We start from the raw sequence: 20402 nt of genomic DNA on the forward strand, positions 1-20402 counted from the left end.
CAATTTTATTAATTATTTGCTGAGAATACACCTTTAATAGGCAGGGAGAAAAGAACATCATAAGTTAGAACTGATTTCATGAGAGTGGATTTTATTTTTGGTTTTCTCAGTCTTCATAGAAGAGATGCTGCTTAAACACTATGCCGGAAATTTTTTCTATTAACCCTTCCAGTATCAAGTTCTTCATTCAATCACAACATTAAAGATAAATTATATGTGAACTAATCCTAGATTGTATAATGGATCCAGATATATCTTTTTATATTCCTTGTGTAAATTTTTAGAGTAAAAGATGATACCTTATTTAGCTTTTTACCTTAAGCTCCCAGAAGCTTGACACAAAATGATTCTTCACTAAAAGGTTATTTTTAGGTGCTGTTAAGTCAACTAGGACCCACAGACACCCTGTGAGCAATAGACTGAAACAGGGCCTTCTCCTACATTATTATCACTCCATGCCCAAGTCTATTATCTGGGAGACTGGGCTCTATAGGGGGAAAAAAGGGCATCAAGATTGGAGGAAGACTCATCAACAATCTGCATTATACCAATGACACAATCCTGCTTGCTGAAATTGAAGAGGACCTGAGGTGCTTTCTGCAGAAGGTCAAGGACTGCAGCCTTCAATATAGATTGAAGCTCAACATCAAGAAAATAAAGATTCTCTTCACCAGAACGATTGGCAGCACCATGGTAGAGGGTGAAGAGAGAGATTGTTAACAGCTTTAGTTTGCTTGACTTCATGATCAGCTCCCTTGGCACCAGCAGCCAGTAAATTTAAAGATGAATTTCATAGGGTAAGTCTGCTATCATAGATCTCTCCAAAGTACTGAAGAGCAAGAATGTCAGTCTGGAGACTAAGGTGTGCCTGATCCAGGCCATATGCTTTGCAATTACTTGCTATACATCAGAAAACTGGACAATGACTAGGGATGATAGAAAGAGAACTGATGTCTTTGAGCTGGTGTTGGAGAAGAGTATTGAATATACTTCGGAATGCCAGAAGAACCAACAGGTTTGTCCCAAAGAGTGTGAGACCCGGCTGCTCCTTGGAGTCAAGAATTCTGAAACATTTTTTTTTATATACTTTGGACATGTTCCAAGGAGGGACCAGTCCTTGGAGAGGGATAGTGTCCTTGGGAGAGTAGAGAGACAGCACAGGAGAGGAAGACCTTCGATGAGATGGTTTGATTCAGTGGCAGGGGTGATGGGGGTAGTTGTGTCAGAGGCAGTGAGATTGGCACAGGATAAGGCAGGGTTTAGAGCTGTTGTACATATGGTCGCTATGAGTTACAGGTGACTCGACAACACAAAACAATGACAAAACCAATATCAAATAGTGTACATTTTCTATCTGATATGTAAAGGTAAATTAGGCCTGAAGTAGAATGTGATCAATAGTGTTTGATCAGTAATGTCAAATGTTATCATGAATCAGAGTCAATTGACAAACTAATAAAACAGAGATTAATAGATACTATCCCCAGAGTTTCTACTCCCATAGGTCTGATAAACTAAAAAACTCAAACATGTTGCCGTCAATTTTGAGCTGACTTCCAATCGACCCTTTATTGGGTTTCTGAGTCTAAAGTGCATGGGAAGAAATTGTTTATCTTTCTTTTTGTGGAGTGACTGGTGATTTCAAACCCCCAGAGGAGTGCTGTCTTTGGTTTCACAGCACAAGTCTGTACAGACTGGGCTACCAGCTCCCTCTGGAAAAGATCGTGGTTATCAAAGTGAGATCCCTAACATAGCAGCTTCAGCATAATATAAGAATTCATCAGAAATCAAAATTCTTAGATCTAATCCAAAACCTACTTTTCACAACCACCAGGGACTCTAGAGGAAGAAAGATGAGTAATTTCCTCCTTTGCAGTCATAGCATCTGAAAGCCCCTGGAAGATAAGCTAAGAATCAGAACTGACTGGATAGCAAAGAGACAGATAGTATTTCAAATACAAATGTGTGTGTGTGTGTGTGTGTGTGTGTGTGTGTGTGTGTGTGATACACATGACTTTTTTCCCTTTTTTAAAATTAATGATTGTTTTTAATGCAACATATATATTTTTTACAGCATATTCTTACCATTTAACTTTCCCCTATTCATTCATTCATTGTTGCAAATTTTCCTCCTTGCCCCTGCCTCCCCCCGGTTCATTTTTCTCTTTGAATAAAAAAAATTTTTTCACTGTTATACAATCCACACCACTCCCCCTTTGCCCCCAGTCCGCAGTCATGACTTTTCTATTCATTGTTCCTGTTGTTCTTATCGGGTTGTTGTTGTTGTTGTTGTTGTTATGTGCTGTCGAGTCGCCTGGAACTCATGGCGACCCTATGTACAACAGCCCTAAAAGCTTCTCTACCCTGTGCCAGTGTCACTGTCTCTGACACACCTACCCCATTACCCCAGTCACTGAATCAATCCACCTAACAGAGGGTCTTCCTCTCCCTCCAAACTCCCAAGCATGATGTCCTTCTCCAGGACTGGTCCCTCCTTGCAACATGTCCAAAGTATGTCAGATGAAGTTTCAGAATACTTGCCTCCTAGGAGCAGCCTATTTTAACCCTCTCCAGGATGCACCTGTTCATTTTCTTAATCTTATTCAACACCACAGCTCAAAGGCATCAATTCTCCTTCTATCCTCCCTTAATCATTGTGCAAATCTCTGATGCAAAACAAGTGTTTGCAAAGACCATGGCATGTATTAGATGCACCTTCGTCTCCAGAGAGACACCATTACTCTTCAGTACTTTGGAGAGGTATCTAACAGCAGACTTTCCTATCACAATACATCTTTTAATTTCCTGGCTGCTGGTGCCAAGAGTGTTGAGCCAAGCAAACTAAAGCTGTGAACAATCTCAATCTCTTCATCATCCATCCTGATGCTACCAATTGGTCCAGTGCTGAGAATTTTTTTACTTTTTGATATTGAGCCTCAATTCATATTGAAGGCTGCAGTCCTTGACCTTATGCAGCAAGTGCTTCAGGTCTTCCTCAGTTTCAGCAAGCAGGGTTGTGTCATCTGCATAACGCAGATTGTTGATAAACTTCCACCAATCCTGATGCCACACTTCTCCTCATAGAGGCCAGCTCCCCAGAAAATCTGTTCTGCATATAGGTTGAAAAGTTATGGAGAGAGGACACATCCCTGGCGTATACCCTTCCCAGTTTTGAACCATGCAGTGTTTCCTTGCTCTATTCTGACAACTGTCTCCTGGTCCAATATAGGTTTTGCTTTAGCAAGATCAAGTGTTCTGGGATTCCCATTTTTTATCAGGTAGGATTGGGGGGGAGGGGTGAAAATTAGATGCTTATGACTCACGAAGGAAATTGGATAGCTTGCTAAGAAAGTAAATAAGTAAATGGCATCTTTGAACCACAGTTGATAAGATAAGTAGACTGATAATGTAAGATTGGTTTTATCATCCCAACATGCTTAAATTTAATCGGAAAGGATGAATAAAACAGAGATCTCAGTACTGTCAAGAGGAAAGAGCCAGAGATTGTGTCCTTCAATCTTGAGATCTCTGCCCAAATCAGAGATAGAGTAACATTGGAGTGAGAGAGAACTGAAGAGAGAGAGAGAGAGAGAGATCAAACTATAACATTGGAGAGAGAGAACTGCAACACTGAAGAGAAGTGGATTTGAACGTTCAAAGAGGTGTGACCTTTGGCTCGTAGTACAACCTCCTACAGATTCAGAGCAAGGTATTCAGTGGAGCCTTGACAAATGAATAGATTTTAGTGGAACTTCCAGACTAAGAGAAACTAGGAATAAAAGTAGTTTCATCATTTACTCCAAAATCAGGTAACAAAAACTTTGTCACTTACAGCCAATCAATAATCAGTGATCAGTCACAACCAATCATAGAGATGGTGCAATCCTGGGCCATCATTCTTGGGTTTCCAGGAATTAAAATAAACTCAGTGGCAATTAACAATAGCATCTTCATTTCCTTGACTTGAAACATGCTCCTACCTTCGTTGTAGCTTGTTGGACATTTTACTCTAGTATAAGCCTCTATATTTTCATGCCTATTCCATTTACAGTTTTCAGTTCAAGATTCATTTTTTCCTCTATGAAGCATTTCTTCATTTTAAAAATCTTCTTGTCTCCCCTTACTAGAATTCTTTTTTCCATGAAGAAGAAGCACTTTATGGTTGAATATTTAAAACTTCTCTAATTGTTTCATCTGTATCATTGCTTACTCTGAAGAGATAATGGTCATGCTCCAAACTGCTTTTGAACTTGTTGTATTGCTTACCATAAGAGAATTACAATGTCAGTATTTTTTACCTGCTTAAGTTGATGGTTAAACTCTTAACTGAACATCTGTGTGTTCCAGGAAGTTATAATTAATAACTCATCTTCCTCCTTTGGTCAGAACATCTAAAATTGAATGTTACACCCCAGAAAAGGTGACTGAGAGCCCAGATATGTTCATAAAACGAACAAAACAAAGAAATCCCGGGATACTCAAAAGGAGTTTTTTCGAAAGCTTTAAACCATAAAAAATGGGCCTCACATTCTTTGCTGAGGATCAATAGCTCAGAATATTTCTCATTATTTGCATTAAGGAATGATTCATTATTTCCCTAATTACATATTTTCAGACACACTTTAAGAGCATTTCCAAAGTAGTCCTATAAATTAAACTATCTTGTTTAGTTACACTTCAGTTGTGTTGTGATGATAATATAGACAATGTAGATGGTTTTATTTGCACTACTTACATTGCTTTTTCCAAGTTATTTGAAAAATAATTGATATTTTTCTGTGTTTGAAAAGGATTTTCTTCTGAGCCATGTTAGTTGATAATTATGATTGCCTTCATTAGTTTGTTTAAAATACTTTTTAATAAGGACTTTTCAGTAATTAAATCTCACTGACCTAGTTTTTTTTTTGCTTCCTTGGTCTGTAATCCAATTATCTACTAAGTTTATAATAACTAACTACACAGGTAAGTGATAAAAGAGCAAAAGTAAAGAACAGGGGGAAAAAAATCAAAGAGTCAGAATAATTCACATACTGAATGATCAGTCACAGACTTCCTGAGGTGTAGTTGTAATTCAGTTGCGAAAGACACTGTCTAAACGCAATTGCAACCCTACTGGACACCCCCATTTCCTTCTCATTAACACACATTAATCCTTTGTAGTAATGTGTGCTACAGTATTTCATATTTGAAGATTTTCTTTTACATCTATTCACTAATGATTTTTGGTGAGTTCTTACCATTTCTCTAAAAGAATTTTCAGCACTTAATTGAGTCACTAGTGAAGAGTGGTACTTTTCACTTGAAAAATTTAGGCCCGATCATTCTTGGATGCCCATCTTCCACTTTAACTACAGAAGTTGCCAAGAATCTTTTTTTTTTATGAAAAAGAATTTCTTCATGAAACCCAACCACTCTGTGAGGTACTCGGAAAAAGGAATAAACAAAACACACATGATCTGTTTCTGTCCACACGAAACTCCTCCAAAGCTGCACTATATGGCAAAGTAGTCACCAACTAGTTATATGAGCCCACTGTTGTTATTTTTGTGTGAGTTGGATCTCATCCATAGCTGACCCTCTGGTGGGTTTGCTGAGCAGTTAATAGCTCCAGAGTAGACTGCATTTTTCTCCCATGGAGCAGTTGGTGGATTCGAACTGCATGCCTTCGAGATTTCAGCACAGCTTCTTGCCACGAGGCCACCAGTGTACTAGACATTTGAAATGTGACTTACAGAGATTGAAATTTGTAGTCAGTGAAAATAGACACCAAAGTTCTATAATTTATCCCTATAAAAAAATAGAAAATACATTACTTAATTTTGCTCATTATATGTTGCAGAGATGAACCTTTGAATATATTGGGCTAAGTTGAATATATTAATGATCATCTCACTTGTGTTTTTTACTTCATTCAGTGTGCTTTCCAAAATATTTATGATAATATAAGTGACTGAAATTGATGGTTCACATTTTATTTTTATTGGGCAGTTCATTTCTAAAATCCTTAGAAAGATAGGCCAGTAAATGAGATTTTAAAAACACAATGAAATAAGCTATGGAAATTTCTAGAATGTATAAATGGCAAGAGCCTTGGATCATGGCTGATATGAGGCTCCATTTGATATTCCAGATTTCTATCCAAGGAATTCTAGAATATGCAGCTATCTTGGCTAAGTTTTCCTTTTTCTATCCTTTAATTGGTGTTTTATATTACTACTTACCCTTATGGTATTCTCTGATGCATAACAAGTAATTGTGAAGACCTGAATCAGGCTTGTCTGAGTCTCTAGACTGACATCATTGCTCTTAGCACTCCCTGGAGCAGTCCCTGACAGCAGATTTTCCTAATAAAATTAATATTTTTATTTCCTGACTGCTAGCGCCAAAAGTATTGATTTATGGAACTGAGTACAGTGAAATTGTTAGCAATCTCAATCTCTTCTCTATCTGTACTGATGCTGTAGTTGGCCCGGTGGTGAGAATCTTTGACTAATGATGATAGAAGAATTGATGCCTTTGAGTTGTGGTGCTGGAGAAGAGTATTGAATATACCATGAACTGCCAAGTGAACAAATGGGTCTACTCTAGAGAGGGTGGAACCAAGTTGCTCTTTGGAGGCTCTATCTCATATATTTTGGACAGGTGGCCAGAAGAGACAAGTCCTTGGATATGGTTATCATACTTGGAAGGGAGGAGGGAGAGCACAGGAGAGGAAGACCCAGATGAGATGAATTGACATGGTAACTGTGGTAATGTAAGTAGGTGTGTCGGAGTCAGTGAGATTATCTCAGGACAGGGTAGGATTCAGAGCTACTGTGCATAGGGTTGCTGTGATTCACAGGTGACTCAAAGACACACAACAACAACAACAACTTATTATGTTGTCTATCTATTAGTTTAATTCAATAAAAAATGCTCAATAAGCATACTCATACACCTTGCTGTTCCTAGCCCATGTCAATGTTATTCATAAGGAATGGGTCTACATTCATAAAACTGACCTCAAAGTCACTGTTATCCAGTTGCTCCTGACTCCTAGCAACCTTCCATGAGGTTTCCAAGGCTGTAAACAGGAAGACATTGCCTATCTTTCTACCTCAGACTATTGGTAGTTTTGGACCATTCTGGCTACACAGTCTCCGGGTTAGCAATACCATTCACCATGAATTATACCACCAGAGAACCATGGATTAAAAGATTGAAAATTGTCTTCTGGAGAAATCTGAACAAAAGTTGAGATGTGAAGTGTCTGTGTAAATGATTATTACTACTGTCAGTACACTTGGTATCAGCAGTCAGGAGCTCAGGAGATGCATTGTACTGGGCAAGCCTGTAGTTAAGAACCTTCTACATTATTGGGAGTGATGATGTCAGTTTGAGGACCAAGGTGTGCCTAATTCAGGCCATGGTCTTTTCTGTCACTTGCTATGTGTCTGAGAGCTAGGCAATGACTAAGAATGACATATGAAGAATTGGTGCCTTTGAAATATGGTATTGGAGTAGAGTGCTGGAGATCCCAAGGACTGCCAAAAGAATAACAGATATGTCTTGAAGAAAGTGCAGCCAGAAAGCTCAGTGGAGTAAAGATGATGAATAAAGCTTCATCTCACATACTTTGGGCAAGTTGTTAGGAGAGGATATTCTTTGGAGAGGGACATCGTACTTGAAAATGTGGAGGGACTGTGAAGGAGAAGACTCTCAACCAGGTGGATTGGCACAGTGACTGCAGCAATGAGTTTCAGTGTGTCAGAGATTGTGAGGATGACACAGCATAGGACAGGGTTCAAATCTGTTGTCCCTAGGTTCAGTAGGAATCATATTCAACTCAAAAGCACCTGCTAACAACAACAACATAACTATTAGGCATTGAGATATGCAGCCCTCACTGAGTCCTGACCAAGAACTAAGCAGTGTTTGAAATTCATTGCCTGCAGATGTCCAACCTGGTGGATCTGATATTTAGTGATACTATTGTCAACACTTAATGATTCACTGCTTTCCGGAGCCTTGCACTGTCTGCTGTCTGTTGTGAAACATGATAGGACAGTGGTGTTGTGGCAGGTGATGTACCAGTAACAGATGCAGACTCACATCCATAAAGAAAATTGGACAGTGCTCCTGTGTGGTGGACTTTTATTTCAGACTGGGCTTTGATCCATCTTTGACTGACAGACCACCAGAGGATGAATTGGTTTGTGGAATGCGGTTTCTATGATTGCCTAATACTGTGTCATCTTGTGTGCTGCTCAGGTGGAAAAAATCAACCACCATATTTCAGTCTGTATTTCAGCAATTCCAAGTTTACCTGGTAGAAGGCCTCTGTCTTCCTTCAGACTTATACTCTGCTAGTTTTATAAGAGGACATAGAACACTTTCCAACTGCCCCTGGAAAGGTTTTCAACAGCAAAATCATCAACAATAAAAGCTTCAGCACGATGATTTCATAGTGTCTGGTAGTCTTTTAAAATTTGTATCTAAATTGGCTCTGGGAGCATATTCATTTCCATAGAAAGTGGTGCCGCTACTCAAAGGCTACATGCCATGTGGGTGGTTAGAATCCACTAGCCTCTCTGAGGTAGAAAGACAGGGATCTTTTCCTGTCACATTTTTCAATCTCAGAAGCCAATGAATGGTAATTCTGACTCAAATAAAATGACAACAGCAGTGAGTGAGAGAAAGAAGAAAATTGACCCTTGAAATAAAGTAAGTTTAGGCCAAACCACTGGTTTTAATGGTTTGGTCATTCAATTGACAGTATCTACAGGTTTTGTGTGTGTGTGTATCAAAGAAACACTGCCTCAGGAAACAAACAAATCTATTAAACTATAATTATTGACCTTTCATTCTAGAGCAGGGCTTTACAAATAAATACTGATCTATTCCTGTGGAGTCTATTTTGATAACTCTATAGTACAGTCAAACTGTCTTGTAGTGTTTCAAAGCCTGTAACCTTTCTAGAAAAGCTCTGATGGCATAATCCTTAGTATGTTAGTTTGGTTAGTACTACTAACAAAAGGTCATACCTTTTGCTAATACCACAGTTCAAAGGCGTCGACTCTTTGTCTGTAATTCTTATTTACTGTCCAGCTCTCAGATGCACAGAAACTGTTAGGAAAAGCCATGAACAGCCATGGCCCAGATCAGACACATCTTAATCCTCAAACTGACATCATTGTTGTTGTTAGATGTTGCTAAGTTGAGAAGGACTCATGGCAACTCTATGAACAAAAGATCTGAACCCTGTTCTATCCTGTGCCATCCTCCCACTTACTGACACAGAGGAGCCCATTGCAGTAATCACTCTGCCAGTGCACCTGGTTGATAGTCTTCCTCTCCTTTGCTGACACTCCACACTTCCCAACATCATGTCCCTCTCCAAGGAATAGAAACTCCTAGCAATATGCCAAAGCATGCGGGGGGAAGCCTCATCATTCTGGCCTCCAAAGGACACGCTGGTTGCATCCTCTCCAAGATATATGTTTGTTCTCTTGGCTGTCCATGGGATGTTCAGTGTTCTTCTCCAATACCACAGCTCAAAGGTGTCAATTCTTTATCTATCATCCTTATTCACTGCCCAGGTCTGAGATGCATAACCAGTAATCGGAAAAACTATAGCCTAAATTAGACACACCTTAGTCCTCAAACTGACATCCCTACTCCTCAATAATTTGGAAAGGTCCCTAACTGCTGCTTTTCTGATTGCAATGTGCATCCTTATTTCCTGACTGCTGGTATCAAGGGTGTTAATTGTAGATCCAAGCAAGATTAAGCTGTTGACAGTTTCAATCTCCTCTCCATCTATCATGACACTGACTATAGGTCCAGTGATAAGAGTCTTTGTTTTTTTGATGTTGAGATGCAATCCATATTGAAGGATGAATTCCTTTATCTTCTGCAACAAATGCTTTAAGTCCCTCTCACTTTAAGCAAATAAAGTTGTGTTATCTGCATAACACAAGTTATTGATGAGACTCTCTTCAAGGCTGATGCCATGTTCCTCTTCACAGAGTCCAGCTTCTCAGATAATTTGCTCAGCATATAGATTGAACATATAGGTATGGAGAAAAAATACAGCCCTGACATACTCCTTTCCCAATTCCAAACCATACAGTGCTCCCCTGCTCTGTTTGCACAATAGTCTCCTGGTCTAGGTAAAGGTTCTTCATGAGCGCAATCAAGTGCTCTGGGATTCCCATTCTCCTCCATGTCAGTCACAACTTGTCATGATCCTCACAGTCAAACACCTTTGCAAAGTCAAAAAAGCACAAATAGACATTCTTTTGGTATTCCTTCCTTTCAGCCAGAATCCCTCTAACATCAGCAATGGTAATCTCTGGTGCCACGGCCTCTTCTAAATCCTGCTTGAATTTCTGACAATTCCCTATCTATGTACTGTTCCAGACAATGTTTAATGGTTAGTAGTATTTTGCTTGCATGTGATATCAATGATATTGTTCAATAATTTCCATATTCAGTTGGCTCATTTTTCTTGGGAGGAAAACTTCAAACAGTAGCTACAGTAGATCATCTTCTATATGGATTACATCAAACAGAAAACCAAAATTCTCACCGCTGGGCCAATAGGCAACATCATAATAGATGGAGAAAAGAATATCTTGTCGACGATTTCACCTTGCTTGGATCCAAAATCAACACCCATGATACCAGCACTTAAGAAATCAGAAGACATAGAATAAAGGGAAAATTTGCTGTCAAGAGCCTCTCCAAAATTCTAGGAAGCAATACTGTCAGTTTAAAGACTAGAGTGCACCTAATCCAAACCATGGTCTTTTCAATTACTTGCTACCCATCCTGGAGAGGGTTAAACCAGGCTGCTCCTTGGATGTAAGGATTCTGAAGCTTCCTCTGACATACTTTGGACATGTTACAAGGATGTCATGCTTGGGAGGGTGGAGGGACAGTGCAGGAGAGGAGGACCCTTGATGAGATGGATTGATTCAGTGACTGGCTTGATAGGGGTAGGTGTGTCAGAGATAATAAAATTGGCACAGGATAGAGCAGGGTTTAGGGCTGTTGTACACAGGGTCACTATGAGTCGCAGATGATTTGACAGTACATAACAGCAACAACAACAACAATAACATCTAATGGTGTACAATGAATAAGGATGATAGACAAATAATTGATGCTGCCAAGTTGTGATATTGGATAAGAGTGCTGAGTATCTCACAGACTGCCAAAAGAACAAATAAGTATTTCTTAGAGAGAGCGCAATCAGGCTGCTCTTTAGAGGAACGGTGTTAATCATTTGTCTCACATTCTTTTAACTTGTGAGAAAGAGCCAGTCCTTGGGAAAGGGGATTATACTTGGAAGGTTAGAGAGCCAGTAAAAGAGAGGAAGATCCGCAACAAAAGTGATTGACACAATAAATGCAACAATGAGCCCAAGTATGTCTGAGACGACGAGGACAGTACAGGCTACGGCAGAGTTCAGCTCTGTCATTCATAGGGTCACTGTGAGTCACACTCTACTTGATGACACCTAATAACAAGAATCCTTATCAAGGTCATGAGACTTGAAAACTGCTTTGATGGAAAAATAATCACTTAAAAATACCTGTCATTTGCTATCATTTCCATAAAAGTCACAAACATAAAGATACACTGTTTAGAAATATAATTTTTCATGAAAAATTACAAGAATGATAAGCAGTCAAGATAGTGCTCTTCATTGGAGGATGAAGAAACATGTAACAAAGAAAGCGAGCCAGTTTCAAAGATATTTGTAATTGTCTATTTTTAAGCTGAAGTTCTGGTGTCCTAGTGGTTAGGACTTGCACTGTCAACCGAAGGCATGCAGCCTGAATCCGTCAGTTGTTCCTTGAGAAAAAGATGAACATACTTTTCCCATTCAGTTTATAGCCTCTGAAAACCCAAGAGTTTAAAAACCTAACAGTTGTTAAGCTGAGCATATGTTGTTGTTGAGTACTGTTGAGACAGAACCAGCCCATAGCTGATTCCTCAGTTAGTTTTCAGAGGCATTTAATCACATGAAAGGTGATTGCCTATCCTTCTGCAGAAGAGCTGGTAGATTCAGACCGCTTGCCTTCGGAATTGCAGCACAATTTCTTACCACTTGGCCACCAAAGGTAAACATACAGGAAAACCCAAACCACTGGCGAAGAATTCGCCAAGTTTCCAAGATTGTAAATATGAACAGGAGGAGACTGCCTCATTTTTCCCCCCATGAAGAGGCCAGCGAGTTCAAACTTCCAAACTTTACAGCTCAATATCTGGAGAACAACCACTTGGCCAACTGACTGGAAGAGATCTATGTTTGTTTCCATCCCAAGGAAGGGCTACCCAACTGAGTGTGGAAACTATAGAACAATCTCACTGATTTCACATGCAAGCAAGATTCTACTGAAGATTATCCAAAAACGACTGGAACAGCACATCAGCAGAGAACTATCAGAAGTCCAGGCTGGGTTTAGAAAAGGTGGTGGTACTAGGGATATTGTAGCTGATGTTAGATGGATCTTGGCTGAAAGCAGAGAATACCAGAGGAATGTCTATCTGTGTTTCATTGACTATGCAAAGGCATTTGACTGTGTGGATCATAACAAACTGTGGCTGACTCTGAGAAGAATGGGAATCCCAGAACACTTGATCGTTCCAATGCGAAACCTATACTTGGACCAGGAGGCAGTCGTCAGAACAGAGCAAGGGAACACTGCATGGTTCAAAATTGGGAAGGGTGTACGCCAGGGATACATCCCATTTCCATGCCTTCAACCTATATGCAGAACAGATTATCCAGGAGGCTGGGCTCTATGAGGAGAAATGTGGGGTCAAGATTAGGGGACGATTTATCAACAATCTGTGTTATGCATATGACACAACCCTGCTTGCTGAAACTGAGGAGGACCTGAAGCACCTGCTGCAGAGGGTCAAGGACTGCACCCTCCAACATAGATTGAGGCTCAATGTCAAGAAGACAAAGATTCTCACCACTGGACCAATTGGCAGCATCAGGATGGATGGTGAAGAGATTGAGATTGTACACAGCTTCAGTTCACTTGGCTCCACAGTCAACACTCTTGACACCAGTAGCCAGGAAAATAAAAGGTGCATTGCCATGGGAAAGTCTGTTGTTAGGGACCTCTCCAGAGTACTGAAGAGCAATGGTGTCTCCCTGGAGACTAAGGTGTGTCTGATACAGGCCATGGTCTTTGCAATCACTTTTTATGCTTCAGAGATTTGGACAATGACCAAGGAGGATAGAAGGAGAATTGATACCTTTGAGCTGTGGTGCTGGAGAAGAGTATTGAGAATACTATGGACTGCTAGGAAAACAAACAGATTTGTCCTGGAAAGGGTTAAACCAGGTGGCTCCTTGGAGGAAAGGATTCTGAGGCTCCGTCTAACATACTTTGGACATGTTGTGAGGAGAGACCGGTCCTTGGAGAAGGACATCATGCTTGGGAGGGGGGAGAGACGGCACAGGAGCGGAAGGCCCTCTATGAGGTGGATTGATTCAGTGACTGGGATAATCCGGATGAGAGTGTCAGAGACAGTGCGATTTGCACAGGACAGAGCAGAGTTTAGGGCTGTTGTACATAGGGTCGCTATGAGTCGCAAGCGACTCGACAGCACATAACAACAACAGCAACAATGCTATTAGTACTCTTGTAGTGGTAGGTACTAGGGTGTTTATTTCTTTTATCTATGAAACTGCTCTATTTTTCTGGGTCTGATAAGATTTTGCATTTGACAAAGTGGAATTTCACATTGTATTTCTCTATTCATTGGGAAATACTTAAATTTTGTTCTATAAAAGGTCCCAGTTTTAACAGAGTTTACTGTTTACAGAGATTGCTGTTAAGTGCTGTCAAATTGGCCATGACTCATAGTCACTCTATGAATGGTAGCTCTGTACAATACCTGCTGTGTGCCATTGTCAGCATCTCCAATATACTTGAGTTCCTTGTTACAGCCACGGTGTCAATCAGTCTTGCTGAGGGGCTTCCTTCCTTAAAAATATAGAACACTTTATAAATGTGTATGTCGTCTTTGAACATGGGTCATGCTATCTCAGTATCTCCCCCATTTTAGTATATGTGCTGCTAACGAAGAAAATATTTTTATATTTTATCTTTTTATAGAGATATTCAAAAGTCTTAATTATGTATTTTGAGGTATTTTCTAGTACATAAAGAAAATATTGAATTGTTAAATTAAAACAAAATCTTTGTGAATATCTTCTGTGGTTAAATAAGTTTGAGAAATAGTTGACAATTATATACTTGCTTAGAAATCATTTGCTTCAAGTATTGGAGAAGTGTTGCACTAAAGAAACCCATTGCTTTATCAATCAAGTTCTACACATGCTTGACTCTGTCCCCCAATTTAACACTCAATAATACTTCATTACAACCCAAGAGACATCAGATGTTCATTTTTAGAAATTCTAATTTTCTTATTTCATTAAACTAAAAAGCATGAAACTAGACTAACAAAGGACTGGTCTTAGCATAGCTGGAGGAAGCAATAGAGGAAGAATGGAAAACAATAGAGAAGCAGTAAGGAGGAAGACTTGGAGGCAAAGAGGAGGTACTGGGGAGGAGAGGAGGGTGGTTGTGAGCCTGCAGCCTGTGAAAAGAGAACCTTAGAGAAGTGGTGGAAAGAAATGAAAAACACTGAAATAGGGAAAAGGGTTTCCTAGAGAAAAATGTCACCAAACTCATAACTTCTTTAACTTCACCTCTCCTTTTTTTCTTGAAACTTCATTAAATTCATGCTAAAGTCTATCTTATTACCATTGATCCCCCAGCCAGTATTTCGAGGCTGTAAATCACACAGAACTGGATTGCCCACATTCCTTCTATGGAACCTCTGGTGGGTTCTAACTGACAGAGAGGCTTGGATTAGCAGCACGACTCCCTCTGAACTAAGCCACCTTAGCATGTAAGTCCAAATATACTACATGGGATGTTAAACTTAGTGACTTGGCTATCTGGTGTTGTTTTGATATAACATGGAAAACAGGCTTTAAAATACCAAGAATTTATTACTTTACATATTTAGAGTCTAGAAATCCTAATCAAGGCATCTACCCTAGGGAAGAATCTTTTCTTGTTTGTAGCTCTGGGCATTCTTTTGACATTTAGAGGGAGTTTCACATGGCATTTGCCTTCCCCTGTGTGAACCTGTGTTTATTGTTTTATGAGACACCCTTCAGAAGAAATTAGGTTTAGGATTTACTTTACTCCCTCATGACCACATTAATATAACAAAAGAAAATCCCTATACTAACCAGGTCGTATTTACAGGTAGAAGGGTTAGGATATCAACACGAATTTTTTCAGGCATAATCCATATCACACTTACTAGTTCTTTCTAAATGAAATAGTTTTCAAAAAAAAAAAAATAAAATAAAGTGCCAAAGCACTTTGCCTAAAATGACAGAATCAAATTAATCTAACTATGTCATTTCTATACATTATAAATATGCATGTATACATTTGAAGAGTTCTGGTGACCTGGTCCATAGGGAGCTGTGCTGATAGCAAAGGTAGCCCCTTTCTGCCTGCTTGAATCTGTGATGGATTCCAATGGAGAGAGATAGGCAATCTCCACCCATGAGATTTACAGCGACAGAAAATCCACTGGAGGGTCACCTCTGAGTCAATTCCAATTTGATGAAAATGAGTTTTAAATTAATACATTGTGATTAGTTGTTGGTATGTGCTGTCAAATCAGAACAAACTCAGAGCTGCCCTTCTGGCAGATTTTACCATTAGGTAACCCAAGCTTATACACACACGCACACGCACACACACACACACACACACACACACACACGTATAATTAATATGCATATGATGGTTTAAAATATCTTGGTGGTAATCTCTCAGTAGAATCACATTTTTTCTTATTGTTGAGAGATGTTGTTCATATAGACAAACAATGCCTGTATAAAGCATGGTTAAAACATTTTAAACTTATGAATATTATTTTAAAAAACCCTGAACTGGGGGAGGGGAAAATGAGAGGGGGCTAAAATATGCAACAATGAATGAATGAAAATATAACTTCTCTGTCAACTTTCATTCAAATCACAATTAAAATATTATCTTACTTAAAAAACATTTAAACCATATATATATGTACATATGTGTGTGTGTATATATACATATATATACATATAAATCTCCTTAAGTAAAGACTAAGGAAACAGACAATGAAGAGGTCTTGAAAACTAAGTATTTCTATCCTAGGTGAATTTCTCAAGATATTACTATCTGGAAATTTAGATATTATCAAATTGTAATTGTAATTGAAGGTCCGGATGAGTCATTAGTGTCCACATCTAGGACATTACCCTGCCAAGCCAGCCATGGGACCTAGCTTACCTGGAACATTTCAACACTCACCATTACTCCATTCTGCTATGCTGTCATAGTCTGCAGGATCATACATGGCGGCATCATATTTGTATGCATGATTTGTTATTAAAGATACATACAACACTTACCTGTTAGTGTGTTGTATTGGAGGAATAGCTTATTAATGAGATTAAGTATCTATATTCTTGTTTATCAATGCTCTTATTAGAACAGGACTTGTCTGTTAAGTTTGTTGTACGGAGGTAATTTGTGGTTTGATGTAATGCTGAAAGCTTTGCTATTAGTGTATCAAATGCCAGAAAGGCCCTTATGGGAGGCAGGATTTAGTAAATCTCCAAGATTAAGACAGACTAGGAAGCAGGATTCACCATCCACTTCCTAAATAGTAAGCTTCTGAAAACAATATGAACAATATTCTATGAGCAATAGAGGAACACAGTTAACACAGTATTAGTAGAGTCGAGATTGCAAGTCAATAAAAAGGAGGATAAATAAGTGCAAAAGTCCTTTAATAGTTGGAATATAAAAAGTATGAATACTGGACAACTAGAAGTTATGAAAAATGAAATGGAATGCATGAACATCAACAATCTAGGCATTAGTGAGATTAGATAAACTAGCCATGTTGATTCAGACAATCACAAGGTATACCATGCTGGGAAAGAAAAACAGAAAATGAATAGTGTTGCATTCATGGTTAGAAAGACAATGTCAAGTTCTATCCTGAAGTAAAATGTTGTGAGTAATAGGATATTATCCACATATATACAAGGAAGACATACATTTAATAAGAAGTATACTCACCAAGGGCTAAAGCCAAAGAGGAAATTGAAGATTTTTACCATATATTGCAGTCCAAAATTGACCAAACATGCAATCAAGAAGAGTTATTGATAATTGGTGATTGGAATGCAAAAATTGGAAACATGTTCAGCTTTCTAAGGAAAGTGCACCAAAGTGCCTTCTAGAGTGGTTGGACTATTTTATAATCCCACCAACAATGTATAAGAGTTCCTATCTCTCCACATCTTCTCCAACATTTATTACTTGCTGCCCTGCTAAACTTTGCCATTGCTACATGGTTAACATAGTATCTGAATTATCAGTCTTTTTCTTCTGGAGATCCTATAGGATTCTTTAATCTTTTGTTATGAGACCCTTGTTTAGGATGGTATTGCCAAATGTATGTTAAAAGAGACTCTGAAAGCTGTACTGGAGAATTAAGAAGCCAAAACAAAGGGAAGAGATGCTAGGGTAAAAAAACCTGAATGGGTGATTTGAAAGGACAGCTCAAGAAGACAAAGCAAAGCATTATAACAGAATGTGCAGAGAGGTAGAATTGAAGAATAAAATAAGAAGAACTAGTTCAGTATTTATCAAACTGAAAGAACTGAAAAACAAATTCAAGCCTTAAATTGCAATACTGAGAGATCCAATGGGGAATATCTTGAACAATCCAGGAAGTACTGAAATAAGATGGAAAGAATACACAGAATAACCATAACAAAAAGAATTTATAGATGTTGAAATATTTCAGGAAGTATCATATGATTGAGAGTCAATGTTTATTAAGGAATATGTTAAAGCTACACATAAGGCATTGACAAAAAAAAAAAAAGAAAGAAAGAAAACAAGGCCCAAGGAATCGATGGGGTATCAATTGGCTTATTTTAATGAATGGACACTGCCCTGGATGTTCTCATAAGTCTATGCCGGGAAATTTGGATGACTACTACCAGACAAACTGACTGGAAGAAATTCTTTTTTGTTCACCTTCCCAAGAAAGTTGATCCAACAGAATGTGGAAATTATCAAACAATATCATTAATATCACATGCAAGAGAAATACTGCTGAAGATCATTAAAAATTACTAAAATAGTACATAGAAAACTGTTGACATTGAATTTAGAAGAGGCTAGGACACCAAGTATATCATTGCTGATGTCAGATGGATCTGGGCTGAGAGGAAAAATACTAGAAGAATGTCTATTTGTTCTTCATTGACTATGCAAAGGTATTTGATTGTGTGGGTCATAACAAATTATGGCTAATACAGAGAAGAATGGGAATTCCGAAATGCTTAGTTGTGCTTATATGAAACCTATTGCTAGACCAAGATACTATTGTGCAAACAAAGCAAGGGAACACAACATGGTTTAAAATTAAGAAATATGTGCATCAAAGTTTTATTCTTCTCTGTACCTATTCAGTTTGTATACTGAGAAAATTATTCAAAAAACGGTCTCTGTGAAAAAGATATGGTGTCAGGGTCAAAGAAAGGTTTGTCAGTAACCTACATTATAAAGATGGCACAGTCTTGCTGGTGAAAGTGAGGAGGACTTGAAGTGCTTGCTACAGAAGATCAAAGACTGCAGCCTTCATTATGGATTGCATCTCAACATCAAGAAAAGAAGAATTTTCACCACTGGACTACAGGTTACATCATGAGAGATGAAGAAAAGATTGAAACCTTCAGTCAATTCATCTCATTTGGATTCACAATTAATATATTTGGTAACAGTAGTAAAGAGATCAGGAGACATATTGCCCTGGGAAAGTCTGCATTCAGGGACTTTTCCACATTATTGAAGTATAATGATGTCACTAGGACTAAGGTGTGTTTGATTCAGGTTATGATCTTTCCAATCTCTTGCTATACATCTGAGAGCTGGATAATGAGTAAGAACGACTGAAGATGTATTGATGCCTTTGAGCTGTGGTGTTGGAGAAGAGTAATACGTATCCCATGGATTAACAAAAGAACAGATGTATCCTGGAGAAGGTGCACCAGACTGCTCCTTGAAGGCAAAAATGATAAAGTTTTGGTACACCACATATACTTTGGGCATGCTACTAAGAGGGGCTATTCCTTGGTGAGGTACATCATGCTTGGGAAAAATGGGAGGTTAGCAAGAGAAGTAGAGGCTCAACCAGATGGATTGACACAGCAACTACAGCAGTGGACTCAAATATTTCAGAAATTGTGATGATGGCACAAGATATGACAGGGTTCAGATCTGTTGCTCATAGGGTCTCTATGGGTCATACCAACTCTGTGACAAATGACAATAAATTGTAGTTTTTCCATGTTAATTATTGTTGTTTAGTGCTGTTGAGTTGGAACAAACTCATAACTGACTTTCCAGTGGGTTTTTGGAGGCTATAATGAAATGAGAGGAGACTGTCTTTCTCCTGCAGAATGTTGTTGTTAAGAGCCATCCAGTCGTAGGCAACTCATAGCAACCCAATGAATGAAAGACCTAAACACTTGTATAACTTTCATCCTTTTCTCCAGGTTCATAGAGTTTCTGGAGGCAAGCTATTTCAGAAGTAATTGCCACTTCTGCTTCCAAGCTTATTTGAATCGGCGAGCTCCACCAAATACTGTCCACCATGGGTAACTCTTATTGCATAGCTGATAGGTTATCACTTGGGTTGATCTTAGATGCCATCAAGCTCATAAAATAATATACCGTTCCCTTACTGGATTATCTGTGCCATATGTTTCCATCTATTTGCCTAGAATAAATAAAATGTGTGTGTCAGGAAATTTGGAAGACAGCTTCTTGGCAGCTGACGAGACTATCTATGTTTGTTCCAACTACCAAGAAAAGTGATTCAACAGAATGTGGAAATTATCAAACAATATCCATAATATCACATGGTAGTAAACTATTGCAGAAAGTCATTTAAAAATGGCTAGAATAGTCTCTTAAAATAGAACTGCATGCAACAATGAATGAATGGAAATTTAAAAAAAAATAGAACTGCAAAAAGTTCAAGCTGAATATAGAAGATGCTGTGGCACTAGAAATATCATTGCTGATGAATGGATCAACAGAAAACAAAGAATACCAGAAGAATGTCTGCTTGTATATTGTTGACAGTAAAGCCACTATACTCTGTGAATCATAACAAACTATGGCTAATATTGAGAAAAATGAAAATTATAGAGCACTTATTTATGCTCAAATGAAATTTGTACCTATACAAAAGAGTTTTTGTAAAAAAAACCAAAAACAAAAAAAAAA

The sequence above is a fragment of the Elephantulus edwardii genome, unplaced genomic scaffold (assembly GCF_000299155.1).
Source record: "Elephantulus edwardii isolate Elephantulus edwardi_28Jun2011 unplaced genomic scaffold, EleEdw1.0 scaffold00019, whole genome shotgun sequence".
Classification (NCBI taxonomy): Eukaryota; Metazoa; Chordata; class Mammalia; order Macroscelidea; family Macroscelididae; genus Elephantulus; species Elephantulus edwardii.